General features: G+C 39.5%; 1 protein-coding gene and 1 pseudogene across 1 annotated transcript in view; both read left to right on the top strand.

Moving 5' to 3' along the window:
• Nucleotides 1-15939, top strand: part of LOC141559768 (cytochrome P450 2G1-like) — a 31920-nt gene that overhangs the window by 9257 nt on the left and 6724 nt on the right.
• On the top strand, nucleotides 7089-11593 carry LOC141559769 (cold shock domain-containing protein E1 pseudogene; annotated as a pseudogene).

The following is a 15939-nucleotide window of genomic DNA, read 5'->3' as shown; positions in this document are numbered from 1 at the left end:
TTTTAAAAAATTTATCCTTAACACACATTACTGTATGAATCATATTGGGAGAGAAAAATCAGAACAAAAGGGAAAAAACATGGGAGAGAAAAATAAAAACAGAAAAAAGAAGTGAACATAGTATGCATGTGTTGATTTACATTCAGTTTCCTTAGTCCTTTTCTGGATGCAGATGGTGTTCTCTGTCCAAAGTCTGTTGGGATTTCACTGAACCATTGAGAAGAACCCAGTCTTTTCATAGTTGATCATTGCACATTTTTGCTGTTATTGTGTACAATGTATTCCTGGTTCTGCTCATTTCACTCAGTATCAGTTCAGGTAAATCTTTTCAGGCCTTTCTAAAATCAGCTTGTTCATCATTTTTTATACAACAATAATATTCCATTACCTTGTTCAGCCGTTTCCCAATTGATGGGCATCTACTCATTTTCCAATTCTTTACCATCACAAAAAGAGCTGCTAGAAATATTTTTTGCACATTTGAGTTCTTTTACCTCCTTTATTATTTCCTTGGGATACAGACCCAGTAATGGCACTTCTGGGTCAAAGGGTATGCACAACTTTATAGCCTTTTGGGCACAGTTTTGGATTGCTCTCCAGAATGGTTGGATCATTTCACAACTCCACCAATGATGCATTAATGTCCCAGTTTTCCTACATACCTACAACATTTATCATTATTTTTTCTTTCATTTTAGCCAATCTGAGATGTGTGAGATGGTATCTGAGTTGTTTTAATTTGGTTTTCTCTTATCAAGAGTGATATAGAGTATTTTTTCATATAAAATGACTTCATCATCTGAAAAGTGTTTGCTCATATCCTTCAACTACTTATCAATTGGAGAATAACTTGTATTATATATGTTGATACAATTCTTTGTATATTTTAGAAATGAGACTTTTATCAGAAACATTGGCTATAGAGATTTTTTTTCCAGCTTTGTACTTTTCTTTTAATCTTATTTATGTTTGTTTTGCTTGTGCAAAACCTTTTACATTTAATGTAATCAGAGTTGTCCATTTTGTCTTTCATAATGTCCTCTAGTTCTTCTTTGGTCAAATTCCTCCCTTCTTCAAAGATCTGATCTTTATACCCCAAATGTCTGCTAATTCCTTTCTGGTTTTGGCCCATTGGGAAGTTGTTTCTCAGTGTAAACCCATCTTTGCCAAAACCCTACCTTTGCTAAATTCCTTTTGGAAAGCCCACTGAGAAGTTGTTCTCAGTGTAATATATCTTTTTTTTTTTTTTCCACAAACTTCACCTGCAGATTGGGATTGTAAATTCTTTCATAAAAAACCCACGTGACCCCTAGTTTCTCACACCTCAACAGTATGGGAGATGTGGGTCTGTGTTGAGTTTCTGACATTTCATTTTCCAGTTTTCCTAACAATTTTTATTGAATACTGAGTTGTTATTCCAGAAACTGGAGTTTGGAGGTTTACCAAATACTAGATTGCTCTAGCCTTGATTATTTTGTCATGTGTCTCTAAGCTATTTCACTGCTCCACCACTCTATTTCTTAGCCAGTACTTATATAAACTGAGGGGGAACTTTTATATAAACTTTTGGGGGAAGGATTGGAAAGGTCCTGATGTGAACTGTGTCCCCTTTAATCTGTGAGGGAAGGGTGATTTAGGGTCTCAAACTCTCTGGACTTCTAGGAGGGGCACACCCTCCTGACCATAAAGGAAACTCCCAAGATAAGTCATCTCATATAATTTAGAATTGAATTGAATTGAAAATCAGTCTCTCAAATTCATCTGGTGATTGGCCCTCCTCCTTGGGGCCAAAGATCAAAGCAGCCTTAATATATCTAGCGCTGTTTGCCCAGAAATTTCGCAAAATCATCCTAACAGGATTCTTTGCCCACTAAGAAAGCTGCCTTCTTAGTGTAAATAAATCCCCTTTCACCACAAACTTTGGGTTTGTGAATTCTTTCGCAAGGAATCTGCAACATGAACCAAAGGGGATCTCTTACCCCAATTCTTGCACCTCATTTACCAAATGATTTTGATGACTGCTGCTTTCTAATATACTTTTAGGCTTGGCACTTGTATTTTTTTCATTAATTCCCTTGATATTCTTGACCTTTTGTTCTTCCAGATGAAGCTCTATCCATCTCACCATTTAACTGCCTAATTTTAAAATATTTACCATCTGTTAGGAAACAAGATTACTCAACAGGATGTTCAAATTGCCTCCAAAATTCATAAAGTGAAATATTTCATTGCATAGCCCTTCTGATACTTGAAAATAAAAACTGTCTGAGGCTGTTTTCCTGAACCTATTTGTTATAAAACGAATCAATTGTAGGTGAAAAAGTGATGGAAATGAATAAAGAAAGCTGTTTCTAAGAGTTCAGCAATGAAAGAGAAAATATAAGATGATAATACAGAGAGGATAATAAAATCTAGAACATGGGGGAGGTTTTTTTAAAAGGTTGAAAGATCTAGAGATGTTTATAGGCAGCAAAGCAAGACCCAGAAGTTGAGGAGAACTTAAAAATTCTGGCTAGAGAGCTGTTGCCTGAAGAGATAAACAACCTGAGGAGAATAGAGAGAATGGAACCAAAGCAGCAAATTAAGAGGCTAGTTTAACAGAAATAAATGGAAAATTTGATTTTCAAAAACAGGATTCTGGAGAAGCATGGGAGGTAATCAGAAAAGTGTTATCCTAATCGACTTAATAAAGTTTGTCTGTTTACATTCCTACAAGGGAGGATGATACTCAACTCAGAACTTTCTCATTATTTTGGCAGTTAGAGGGAGCATATATAGATAGAGGGAACAGGTGTGAGTTGAATATGAAGGGATAATATCTTTTAAAAATTATGAAATTAAGGGATAAGAGAAAAATGTAGTGGGAGAAAGGGAAAGGGAGAAGTGGAATGGTGTAAATTATCTGTCATAAAAAAAGAGGCAAGGAAAAGCTTTTACAGTGGAGGGAAGAAGGGGAGGAGAGGGTGAGAGAATGAACCTTACTTTCATCAGAATTGGCTCAAAGAGTAAATAACAAAGATATTCAATAGGGGCATAGAAATCCATCTTACCCTGAAGACAAATAGGAGGAGAATGAGATATAGGAAGCACGGAGGAGGGTAATAAAAAAGAAGACATATTATGGGAGGGAAGCTCAATACCAAAACACTTTTGAGGAGGAATGAGGTGAAAGGAGAGAGAGAATAATGGGGGGAAATACAGTTAGCAATAGTATCATTTCTGATGAAAAGACCAGATCTGAATAGAAAATCTGAATTTCAAATCCAAGACTCAAAAGAAGCTTGAAAAGGGAAACAGGAAAGAGAAATCCTAATGGGTTCAGTAAGGTTAAACTGTTCACATGGGAAGATGATACTGGTAACGCCTATTTTTTCATTATTTGGAACAGTATACATAGGCAGAAGGCATGGGTATGAATTGATGGTGATTGGATAATATCTTAAAAGTAAAATTAAGTGATGAGAAAGAGGAATATACTGGGAAAAGGGGGAAAGAAGAGGCAGAGTAGGGTAAATTATTTCACATGAAAGAAGCTTAAAAGGGCTTTCACAGAGAATGGGAGATTGGAGCTGCTGGGCTGATGGAGCATTTGAATCATATTCTAATTGGAATTGGCTCAAAGAAGAATAAAATCTATACTCAGATGAGTTAGAAGTCTATCTTGCCCCACAGGAAATTGGAGGGGAAGGGTATAAGAAAAGGAGCTTGATAGACTAGATTGTGGGAAGTGGTAGTTAGAAATAAAAAAAAAAAAACTTTTGAGGATGGATAGAATGAAAGGAAAGAATGAGAGTAGGATAAGTGAAAGGAAGAATAGAATGGAGGTGAACACTCAAGTAAATAATTTTAATTGTGAAAAAAATTACAGTAAGTTTCTTTAACAAAGGCCTCATTTCTCAAACATATAAAAAATTGAATCAAATTTAAAAGAATATAATTCATTCCCCAATTAATAAATGGTCAAAGAATATAAGCAGATATTTTTTCAGATGAATTAATCAAAGCTATCTATGGTCACATGAAAAAAAAATCTCTAAATCATCATTGATTGGAGAAATGCAAATTAAAACAACTCTGAGGTACCACCCCATTACCTACTAGATTAGCAAATATAATAGAAAATGACAAATATTGGAGTGAATATGGGGGAAATGGAAACACTAATGCATTGTTGGTAGAGTTGTGAACTAATTCATCTATTCTGGAGAGCAATTTGGAATTATGGCCAAAGATGTATACAACCGTGACTACCCTTTGGCCCAGTAATACCATCCCTATGTCTGAATCACAAAAAGATTTAGATAACCCAAAGGAAATGGACCTGTATGGATGCCCAATGTTGCTCCAGATATGAGGCGAAGGTAGTCTCTGGTCTGACCTTCCCAGAACAGCAGAAGCAGTTATTTAACCCCATTTCACAGATTCACAGTTATCTGGGTTTACAGAAGGTACATGAGCCTTACATATATACACAGATCTTAGCCAAGGAGTTCTCACATGATTCCTTCAGACCTGACTGATCCCAGATTCAAGGACTGTGCCCCTCATCTAGAGGGCTTCTTTCTGAGGTCACTAATTTCCAAAGTCAATCCATTCTCCTTTTCTACTCCTCACGCCCCATACTTACAACAGTTTTGCTCTACTCAGTTTTTCTTCAACCTCTTTAACTAATAGAAGCTCAAATGAGATCATGGAAAACATTTTGCATGTTCTACAGTTATATAATTGATTGATTGATTTTTATGGGTTTTTTTTCCAGTCCTGTAATTAATTAGCATCTAATGATGAAGCTTCCAGTCTGGTGCTGACTTCATTCCCTAAGCCTTTATTGTTTATTGAGCATTTGATTGTCAGAAATGGGAGATGCTGGAACAGGACTACCCAGCATGTCTTGCCTGAATCAAAGAAAGTACTCTACGCTCTATGACCAAAAGTACTCCACGCTACAATGAGAATTGTAGCAAATCCAAAAATACATGAAATTCACAAATTTAGACATATCTGTACCGTTTATATGGACTATTTGTGCCTGACCTGTGGGAGAGTCTTTTGAGCTCATATTGGTTTGACTAGCTGAAGTTGGACACACTGTACTTTGTCCCCAGTAGAGTAATGTCATTTTGGGTCTCTTGCAGAAAGAAAAAAAACAACAATTAACCATTGAGAAATATTGGAGAGGACTGGTAAATATCTAAGAGGGGAGAAAAGATTAAGTTTACTCTGAATCATTAATATTTTCTTAAGTCTAAAACAAACAAATAACAAATTAAACAAAAAACGAAACAAAACAATAAATAAACAAAAAAAATAAATTAAGCTCTGATTTGTAGCAATCACTGATTTCTGAAGTATAACTACTCTCTCTAAAAAATAAATCTAATTGTAGTTCTTGGAATCCTTTAGAGTTCATTCCAACATATTTCTGCTGACACCCATCTTGGCCCTCTCTTACCAAAAGTAGACTTGGAAAGATTGCTCTGATTCCTCCGGCTTCTCCCTAATCCTGAGTTCTGCTAGACTATGATTTTAGAGAGGAAGTAAATAAGGTTAGTCCTAGATGAGCAGGGGAGGAAGGACCATTTACACTTAGGTCAAGTCAGATAAAATAACTGCAATACCAATGTTTGCCACCCTTGCCTAACCTGTTCCTCCCTGTCCTTCTATAAAAATACCACAAACAACTTCTTTCTTTTTATCAGCTCTGCTCTGTCTTTCCTCCTCCAAACTGTTGCCCAGAGATAGATATGACAGGTACTGAGGGTGCTGTCCATGGCCACCCACCCATAGCGAATCAAATGGCATGGGTTCAAATCCCTAATCTTCAGGGGCAGCTAGATGGCTGAAGTGGATAGAACACTGGTCCTGGAATTGGGAGTACCTGAGTTCAAGTTTGGACATAAATATTTATGGTTTACCAGCTGGTGTAACCCAAGGGAAGTCACTTAATCCTAATTGCCTCTCAAAAACTAAATAAACAAATCCCAGCTTGGACTGCAAAACTAAGAAGTCAAAAATCTTCCTATTTGTGGATAATGATTAAGTCTATTGTCAAAAATACATTTAGAATATTAAAGGAAAAGAACAAAAATGAGGTTAGAGAATCCCAACTCAGAATCCTAAAATCTGATAATTGTCCTTCCGTAACTTCCTAATTAGATCATTGTGTACATGGCTTCTATATGAAGATTTAGGTTAGAGATTTATTTTTTTCATTCCTGAATCAGTTCTTGGTTTGTTGCGAAGACTGGATTTAAAGAAATACTTGGCTAACAATAGGTACTGGATCCCATATTCTATGGGAGCAGAGAATATTTTACAAGGGGGTTTAGGACTCATCTGATACAGTTCTCTCCTCACACAGAGGAGAAATGGATGGCCCAGAGGCCAGAAGGAAGGACTAATTTAAGGTCACATCTAGTTAAAATTCTTTTTTTGAGGTGCTCATCTTCAAGCCTTGAGATGTCTGACCCTCCAAACCATCTTACTAGATACTCCCCAAACTTCATTCATTATGTTCTGAGACTCACAACTTTTATCTATGGGCTATAAAACTTCCCCACTTTTACTTTGACTTCCTAGGATTCTCAAGGCCGCAGTGCACTTGATCTCTGTTCCTTTTCGGATCTGACTAGTCTTGGGGCTCAGAGGAGCAATGGGTTTTGAGAATGTTGCACAAGAGAGATTGCATCAGTGCCAGATCTACTACCCCAATGCCCAAGCATAAAAATCAGGAACAGCTCTATCTAGACCTCTGCTTAGCACCTAGACAACCTGCAGGTGGGCTCTGCCACCTCCACCAGGCTGGCCTCTGGGATATTGCTGGGGACCTTATTCTTTTGCCTTTAAGTCCTGGTGGTACACTCTGTATGGAGACAGAGGAACGTTTTCAGCAGCTTTCCCCCCTTTTATTCCCTACAGCTCAACCCCCAGCAGATGTCTGACTCCTTCATGAAAATACTGAGGCTGGGGGGTTGGGGATGAGAGGGAGAATGTGGAGAGACTGAGACAGAGAAGCAGAATGAGAGATACAAAGAGACACAACGCATGGGGAAGAGGCAGGAGTTCTGAGAGACAAGGCAGGAAGAACCATGAGCGGGGAGAGTGAAATGGACAGACCCCGAGGGTGAGAAGGATGCACAAAGATGGGAAGATACCCAGAGAGAAACAGTAACAGAGGAAGAGGCTGAATCAGACACAAAGAAACACAGAGACGGAGTAAGACAGAGAAGCACAAGCAGCAGAGTCAGACACAGAGATGTCTCTTCTCATGTGTACAAGTTCCAGGGTGACTGGAGGGGACTCTGGGAAGATCAGAGGGAAGGACAGATGGAGGAAGACAGAGAGATGGAGACAGAAAAAAGTCTCTGCTTCTCACTACTGATTCAAAGGTCGTTTCCTCTCTCTAGTCCTCAGTTTCCCTCTCTGGACTAGATGGTCTTGAAGGTCTAAGCTTTATGATTTTATGGGAAAGAAGCTCCAAGTAAAGAATCTCTTCATGGGGATGGATAGGTACAGCTGGGCTGCAACAGGGATTGGGGGAGCAGTAGCCAAGAAAGCTGGAGAGCTGGCCAGAGAGTCTGAGAGAGAGGACCCAAGGGAGGGGGGAGGAAGTGGAGAAATAGTGGAGAAATGAGGGGCCAGAGAGAGATTTTGGCAGAAAATGGGGAAGAGAGGTGCAGCATCAGATGTGCTTTCTTTATCCTGGCCGTGGGATTCATTCCTTTCTTATGACTGCAGAATTGTTTAAGGAAGCCCAGTGTAGCTGAGCGCCTTGGAGTAGATAGTGCCCCCCCCCACATAAAATGTGTTTGGCTCCCTCCAAGTCTCAGCTAAGATCCCCCCTTCAGCAAGAGAGGCCCCCTTCTCTCCAGGACGTTCCCTCTGTTGATTATCTCCAGTGGATCCTGTCTAGAGCTTCTTTCTAATTGAATATTGTCTCCCCCATTGGGTTGTGAGGTCTTTGAGGGTAGGGACTGTCTGCTTTCTTTCTATCCTTAAGATTTAGTATATAAATTTGATTGTTTTTTGTTGGGATTACTAGGTGAGAACTCGGGTTGTCTGGATAGTGACAAGGTGAGAATTCAGGTTGGACAATTACAAGGTGAGAACTCAGGTTGACTTGATGGAAGGAGCAGGCTCATTGGCTGAGGTGGTTCTTCCCAGAAGCCCTTGCATTATCCCATGCCCATTCTCTGGGAGAATAAAAGAGAGGACTCCCAGAGATAGAAGAAGACTCTGCATTGCATCAGGCTTGATGGGGCTCTCTGCAGGAAGGGAAGTCACTTCTCTGGACAAGAGTTAACAGCAACTACATGGAGACAACGGTTCCCTACAGGAAGAAGAATCTGTCTGAGAGATTTGAGTAAACACAGCAGATCTCTTCCCAGAGAGCGATCCGGCAGCTTCTGGAGACGACAGCTCGCTACATTTGGCGCCCAACGTGGGGCAGACACGGTCCTGATTCCAGTGGAAAAGCCTCCCATCCAGATCTCAGTCTCTCTGACACAGAACCGTGAGTAACGAGGAAATTTTGTTAAAGATTAAGTGAGCGTGCTAATAGATAAATAAGGAACTTAACTTGTTAAGGGCTAAACCAGGAATCTCTTATAGCTGAAATGGGGCACATGTTAGCTAAATTCAATCCCTGGACCTCAGCCGACTCAACCCCAGCCCCAGAGGCAGCCTCAGCTCCATCCCCATTCAGGAGTGGTACTATAGAGAGTATAATCAAGATAATTGAGGAGCAGAGTTTACTTGTAACCTGGGTACAAATTGCTAAACTCTTGGCTGCATTAAGACGCACATCCCCTTGGTTCTTAGAGGAAGAAAAGATAGATGTAGATAAATGGAAGCTAGTGGGATATGAAATGAAAGAATTTCAAGCAAAAAATGGGCCTCGTTCAATTTCTGCAGAAGTATTTTATATCTACAACATAGTTCAATTAGCCTTAAACTATCAAGCAAGTTGTAGGAGAAGGAAAAGTTCTAAAAATGAACAGAGGAGGAAGTGTGAGGAAAAAAGGAAAGATCAAGATCTTTCCCTAGAGCAAGAGGATTTAAATGAGGAATTATGGTATGATTCTCTTGAAGAAGCTTCAACCCTGCCTAGAGAACAGATTATTGACAGGCCCACATCAACCCCACCTTCAGAGATGGAGGAAGAAAGAGGGGAAGAGGCAGAAACACAAACAGAATTGCCTGTGAAGAAGCCTAAGCCTATGACAAGATTAGAAAAAGCATTGGTTAAAGCTAAGAGAGAAGGACAGGATATAAATGATTTTATACATGCATATCCTGTGATTGAAAATATTGACTCTGTAGGTAAAAAAAAGGAGAAGATATGCACCTTTAGATTTGAATAAAATTAAGGATTTAAAAAAAGGTTGTACCCTTTATGGGGCTACATCAGCTTATGTCAAAATGTTACTAGATGGTTTGTCTTATGAAGTCCTAACCCCGAATGATTGGAAATCCATAGCAAGGACATGTCTGGAACCTGGAGAAAATTTATTATGGCTTGCGGAATTTCATGAATTATGTAAAATTCAAGTCAGATGCAATTTGGAAATAGGAGTTAACACACAATTCACTTTTGAGCACTTAGCTGGTGAAGGTCAGTATGGAGAGAATTCGGAACAGATTAATTATACCATGACAATATATGAACAAATTGCTAAGGCTGCAATAAAAGCTTGGGGTGTCCTTCCTGGACAGAAAGATCGTGGAGAGGCTTTCACTAAAATACAGCAAGGTCCCAATGAACCTTTTGCAGATTTTGTGGGACGTTTGCAAACTGCTGTCAAAAGAACTATTGGAGAAAATTCAGCTACAGAAATGGTAAAGAAGTTGCAACAGATGTCAGACTACTGCCTCAAGGAACAGTTATTTTTGAAGATATCAGCATTGAACATTTTGATGGAACCGTAACCAAAGTTATTCCAAAAGTACCTAATAAAAATCAGAATGATCCATTGCCTGGACGCATCAAAGTAGATTTTGTGATTCCTAAAGAACTTCCTTTTGGAGATAAAGATACAAAATCCAAGGTGACTCTGCTGGAAGGTGACCATGTTAGGTTTAATATTTCAACAGACCGACGTGACAAATTAGAACGAGCAACCAACATAGAAGTTCTCACCAATACGTTTCAATGCACTAATGAAACCAGAGAAATGGGTGTAATTGCTGCCATGAGAGATGGTTTTGGATTTATTAAGTGTGTGGATCGTGATGCCCGCATGTTCTTTCACTTCAGTGAAATTCTGGATGGAAACCAGCTCCATATTTCAGATGAAGTAGAATTTACTGTGGTTCCTGATATGCTGTCTGCCCAAAGAAATCATGCTATTCGGATTAAAAAGCTTCCTAAGGGCACTGTTTCATTCCACACCCATTCAGATCACCGCTTTGTTGGCACTGTAGAGAAAGAAGCCACTTTTGCCAATCCCAAAACCACTAGTCCAAATAAAGGAAAAGAAAAGGAGGCTGAAGATGGAATTATTGTGTATGATGACTGTGGGGTGAAACTGACCATTGCATATCAAGCCAAGGATCTGGAAGGCTCCACTCCTCCTCAGATAGGAGATAAGGTTGAATTTAGTGTAAGTGAAACAAAGAGGACTGGTCAGCAGACAGCAACTTGTGTCCGACTTTTAGGTCGTAACTCCAATGCCAAGAGGCTCTTGGGTTATGTGGCAACCCTGAAGGATAATTTTGGATTTATTGAAACAGCCAATCATGATAAGGAAATCTTTTTCCATTACAGTGAGTTCTCTGGTGATGTCGATAGCCTGGAACTGGGGGACATGGTCGAATACAGCTTGTCAAAAGGCAAAGGCAACAAAGTCAGTGCGGAAAAGGTGAACAAAACACACTCAGTTAATGGCACGACTGAGGAAGCTGATCCAACCATCTACTCGGGTAAAGTCATCCGCCCCCTGAGGAGTGTGGATCCAACCCAGACTGAATACCAAGGCATGATTGAGATCGTGGAAGAGGGGGACATGAAAGGTGAGGTCTATCCATTTGGCATTATCGGGATGGCTAACAAAGGGGATTACCTTCAGAAGGGGGAAAGTGTCAAATTCCAGTTGTGTGTCCTGGGTCAGAATGCACAAACAATGGCCTACAACATCACACCCCTGCGCCGGGCCACTGTGGAGTGTGTGAAGGATCAGTTTGGCTTCATTAACTATGAGGTGGGAGACAGCAAGAAACTCTTTTTCCATGTGAAGGAAGTTCAGGATGGCATTGAGCTACAGGCTGGAGATGAGGTGGAATTCTCAGTGATTCTTAATCAGCGTACTGGCAAGTGCAGTGCCTGCAATGTCTGGCGAGTCTGTGAAGGCCCCAAGGCTGTTGCAGCTCCACGTCCTGACCGATTGGTCAATCGTTTGAAGAGCATCACTCTAGACGATGCCAGCGCTCCTCGCCTAATGGTTCTTCGTCAGCCAAGGGGACCAGAAAACTCAATGGGATTTGGTGCAGAAAGAAAGATCCGTCAAGCTGGTGTCATTGACTAACCCCATCTACAAAGCACATCACTTAATCAGATATGATCAAGTGGGGGGGTTCTGGTGAAGGGTTCTGAATATCTCCCCCTTTCTTTTGACCAAGGACACTTGCGGCCTTCTCTAAGTCCTTGGAATTCCCCAGTATTTGTGGTGAAAAAGAAATATGGAAAATGGAGGATGATAACTGATCTAAGAAGAGTAAATGAACAGATGGAAACTATGGGAACTCTTCAGACTGGACTTCCATCTCCTACTCAGTTGCCAAGAGAATGGCCTCTATGGGTTATAGACATTAAGGATTGTTTCTATTCTATTCCTCTAGATAAGGAGGATATGAAAAGATTTGTTTTTTCAGTGCCTAGTGTTAATTTGGCCGAGCCTTATAAAAGATATGAATGGACAGTTTTGCCACAGGGAATGAAAAACAGCCCTACTATGTGCCAAATGTATGTTGCAGCTGCTCTTGCTCCAGTAAGAAAAGCCTTTCCAAAAGTAATATTGTTACATTATATGGATGATATTTTGGGATGTGCACCTGAGGAACAAATGTTAGAGGCATGTCTACAAAGGACCATGGAAACATTAAAGTACTACAAACTGCATATAGCTACAGAAAAAATTCAAAGACATGCTCCTTTTCAATATTTAGGATATGAAGTATATCCTAAGACACTCACAGTACAAAAGCTTTCTTTAAGAACAGAGAAGTTGAACACCTTAAATGACTTTCAAAAATTAATAGGAGATATCCAATGGATGCGTCCAGTGTTAGGCTTAACTACCAATCAACTACAACCTCTATATGACATTTTAAGGGGAGACAGCGCTTTAAATTCACCACGGCAGCTTACAAAAGAAGCACAAAAGGCTTTGAGAGAAGTTGAACTGGCTTTATCCAATGTGGTTGAAAGAGTCACTCAAAAACCCTTGGAAATATCAGTTTTTGCTACAAAAGAGGCACCCACAGCAGTCCTTCATCAAGGAGACAGAGTGATTGAGTGGGTGAACCTCCCAGCACAACCAGAACAAAGCCTTACACCTTACCCAGTGCTTGTGGCTAGGATTTTATTAAAGGCTATTAAGAGAGTAACACAATTATCTGGAATAAGTCCTGAAAAAATATACACATTCTATACTAACGCACAAATTAATGTATGCTGTGAGACCATCCCAGAATGGCAAATTTTATTGGCCACCGCTCCAAATTTTGCACATGGATCTCCATTAAAGATTACCCGGCTACTACATAATTGGCGATGGATTTTTGAAGAAAAGGTTTCTAAGGTTCCTCTTAAAGGACCAACAATCTTTACAGATGCCTCCAAAGAAAATATTTGTGCCATATACTCTCATGATTTAACCATAAAGAGAGTAATCAGGACTCCTTTTCAATCCACTCAACAGAATGAATTATTTGCTATCATGCTAGCTCTTAATTATTACCCAGGAGACGTAAATATAATTACTGATTCAGCCTATTCAGTAGGTGTAGTACAAAGAATTGCCACAGCCCAAATAAAATTTGCAGCCTCTAATATTTATCAGCTCTTTAAGGAACTTCAAGAGCAAGTGAGAAAACATCCAGGCAAGATTTATATCTTGCATGTCCACTCACATAGTAGACTTCCAGGTCCCATTTTTGATGGAAATTCAAAGGCAGATAGCCTTCTAACTATGTTAGCCAGTAGTCCTTTATTTCAGGAAGCACAAGAATCTCATTCTAAATATCATCAGGCTGCTCGAGCTTTACGTTTACAATTTGGAATCACAAGAGAGGAAGCTAGGAGCATAGTAAAAAGCTGTACAGCTTGTCTTCCTTTCCATGCTCCTACACTCCCTCCAGGGAGTGGTTTGAGACCCAATGAAATCTGGCAAATGGATGTGACCCATTATAAATCTTTTGGTCGTCTATCTTTTATTCATGTCGTGGTAGACACCTTTTCAGGATTCACATTTGCAATGCCAGCAGCAAAAGAGACAGCCCGAGTGGTCACTGAATTCCTTATACAAGCTTTTGCAATTATGGGTGTACCACAAGCAATAAAAACAGACAATGGACCTGCATATACGTCCAAACATTTTACACACTTTTGTGCACAGTATAAGATTTTACATACCACGGGCATACCCTTTAATCCTCAAGGACAGGCAATAGTAGAGAGAAGAAACAGAGATATTAAGACACTCCTCCAAAAACAAAAGAAAGGGGGAGCCACAGGTAGCCCTAGGGAACTTCTAAATTTAGTTCTCTATACCATTAATTTTCTAATTTTTGATAAAGATGCACTGGCTCCGGCAGACAGGTTTTATAACCCACCAGAAGGGCAGTGTCCAGTGCGAGCATCTCCACTGTCCTTAGATAATCGCCAGGTGATGTGGAGAGATCCAGAAAGTGGTGAATGGAAGGGACCAGATAGGTTAACTGCCTGGGGGAGAGGGTTTGCTTGTATTTCTTCAGCAGGAGAAGGAATCAGATGGGTGCCAACGAGTCGTATTCGCCTTGTCCATCAGAGAGAGACAGAAAAAGAGAAAGACCTCAAAATAAAGGAGAAGATCTAAGAAACATCTTACACTGAAAGAGCATGGCTAATAAAAAGACTGTTAAAGAACTTTAAAACCATCAGGAATCATTGGACTTCCTCACACAAGATGAGACTAATGGACAATGGACTTATGGACATTTATAAATTTTCAATTTATGATTATTTGATTATGTTATTTGTCATATACTTCTAGCATGTATTATGTTACTATGTTACTATGTGCTTATGTAATTTATGTAATTATGTGTAATACTTCCCATATTGATGGATTTATGTTTCAAGATCATGACTGTCCTATGTTCTAAATCAAAAGAAAGGGGGAGATGTTGGGATTACTAGGTGAGAACTCGGGTTGTCTGGATAGTGACAAGGTGAGAATTCAGGTTGGACAATTACAAGGTGAGAACTCAGGTTGACTTGATGGAAGGAGCAGGCTCATTGGCTGAGGTGGTTCTTCCCAGAAGCCCTTGCATTATCCCACGCCCATTCTCTGGGAGAATAAAAGAGAGGACTCCCAGAGATAGAAGAAGACTCTGCATTGCATCAGGCTTGATGGGGCTCTCTGCAGGAAGGGAAGTCACTTCTCTGGACAAGAGTTAACAGCAACTACATGGAGACAACGGTTCACTACAGGAAGAAGAATCTGTCTGAGAGATTTGAGTAAACACAGCAGATCTCTTCCCAGAGAGCGATCCGGCAGCTTCTGGAGACAACAGCTCGCTACAGTTTTTTATATAGAATATAATTTTTTTATCACCCAATGTTGCTCCAGATATGGGATGAAGGTGTCCCCAAGTTCTATGGGTAGTCTCTGGTCTGGCCTTCTCAGAACAGCAGAATTTCCTTCATGAATCTTCCATAGAAAGTGTATATCTTCAGGGTTTAATACAATGCCTGGCACACACTAGGTGTTTAATAAATAAATGTCAATTGCCTTGTCATAGAAAAACAAAACAAAACCATGGACAAAAGAGAAAAAAACCAAAGTCATTTTGTTACTTTCTTGTTAAACTAGAGATTATGGGTTTATAGATTTAGAATTGGAAATAACCTGATAGGCCATTGGACCCAAACTCCTCATTTTACAGATGAGGAAACTGAGACAGAGATGACAGGCTTTGCTCAGGGTCATACAGCTAAAAAGTGTCTGAGGAGAGAATTGAACTCAGATTTCCCTGATTCCCAGGCCCGAGTATCCCAAACATTATGCAACATCTCAAACACACACACACACACACACACACACACACACACACACACACACACACTCTCTCTCTCTCTCTCTCTCTCTCTCTCTCTCTCTCTCTCTCTCTCTCTATATATATATATATATATATATATATATATATATATATATACATACATAAACATATACATATATGTATATATAATATGTGTGTATGTGCATATATACATATCTTTAATTTATTTTATTAAATCAAATTTTGTTATTTTGTTTTCTATACAAATTTTTCTTTAAGAAATAAATAAATGATATACAAAAAGAAAGAGGTAGAGAAACAGGAGGGGGCAGCGATAGAGATAGGGAGTTAGTGGAAGGTAAATAGAGATGGGGAGAAAAGAAAGATGGTAAAAGAAGAAAAGACAGAGATAGAGAGGTAGATATAGGAAGGCAATGAAAATAAGAGAAACAAGGGGAGATAGGAACTGACACAAAGAGATGCAGTAGAAGCCTGAACAGATAAGGAGAAAGGGAAAGACAGAAAAAAGGAGATAACAAGAGGGAGAGGAAATAGGAAGACAATTAGAGAAAGACAGATGGAGATTTGGAGAAATATCGAGAAAGGGAGACATGGTGAAAGAATAACAAAAGGAAATAGAAAGATGAGAGATATGGAGAGATAGACCAACAAGTAGGGAAA

This window comes from Sminthopsis crassicaudata, chromosome 3 (genome assembly GCF_048593235.1).
Source record: "Sminthopsis crassicaudata isolate SCR6 chromosome 3, ASM4859323v1, whole genome shotgun sequence".
Lineage (NCBI taxonomy): Eukaryota > Metazoa > Chordata > Mammalia > Dasyuromorphia > Dasyuridae > Sminthopsis > Sminthopsis crassicaudata.
The sequence above is the reverse complement of the archived record's forward strand: the minus strand, read 5'-3'. Positions and strand labels throughout refer to the sequence as shown.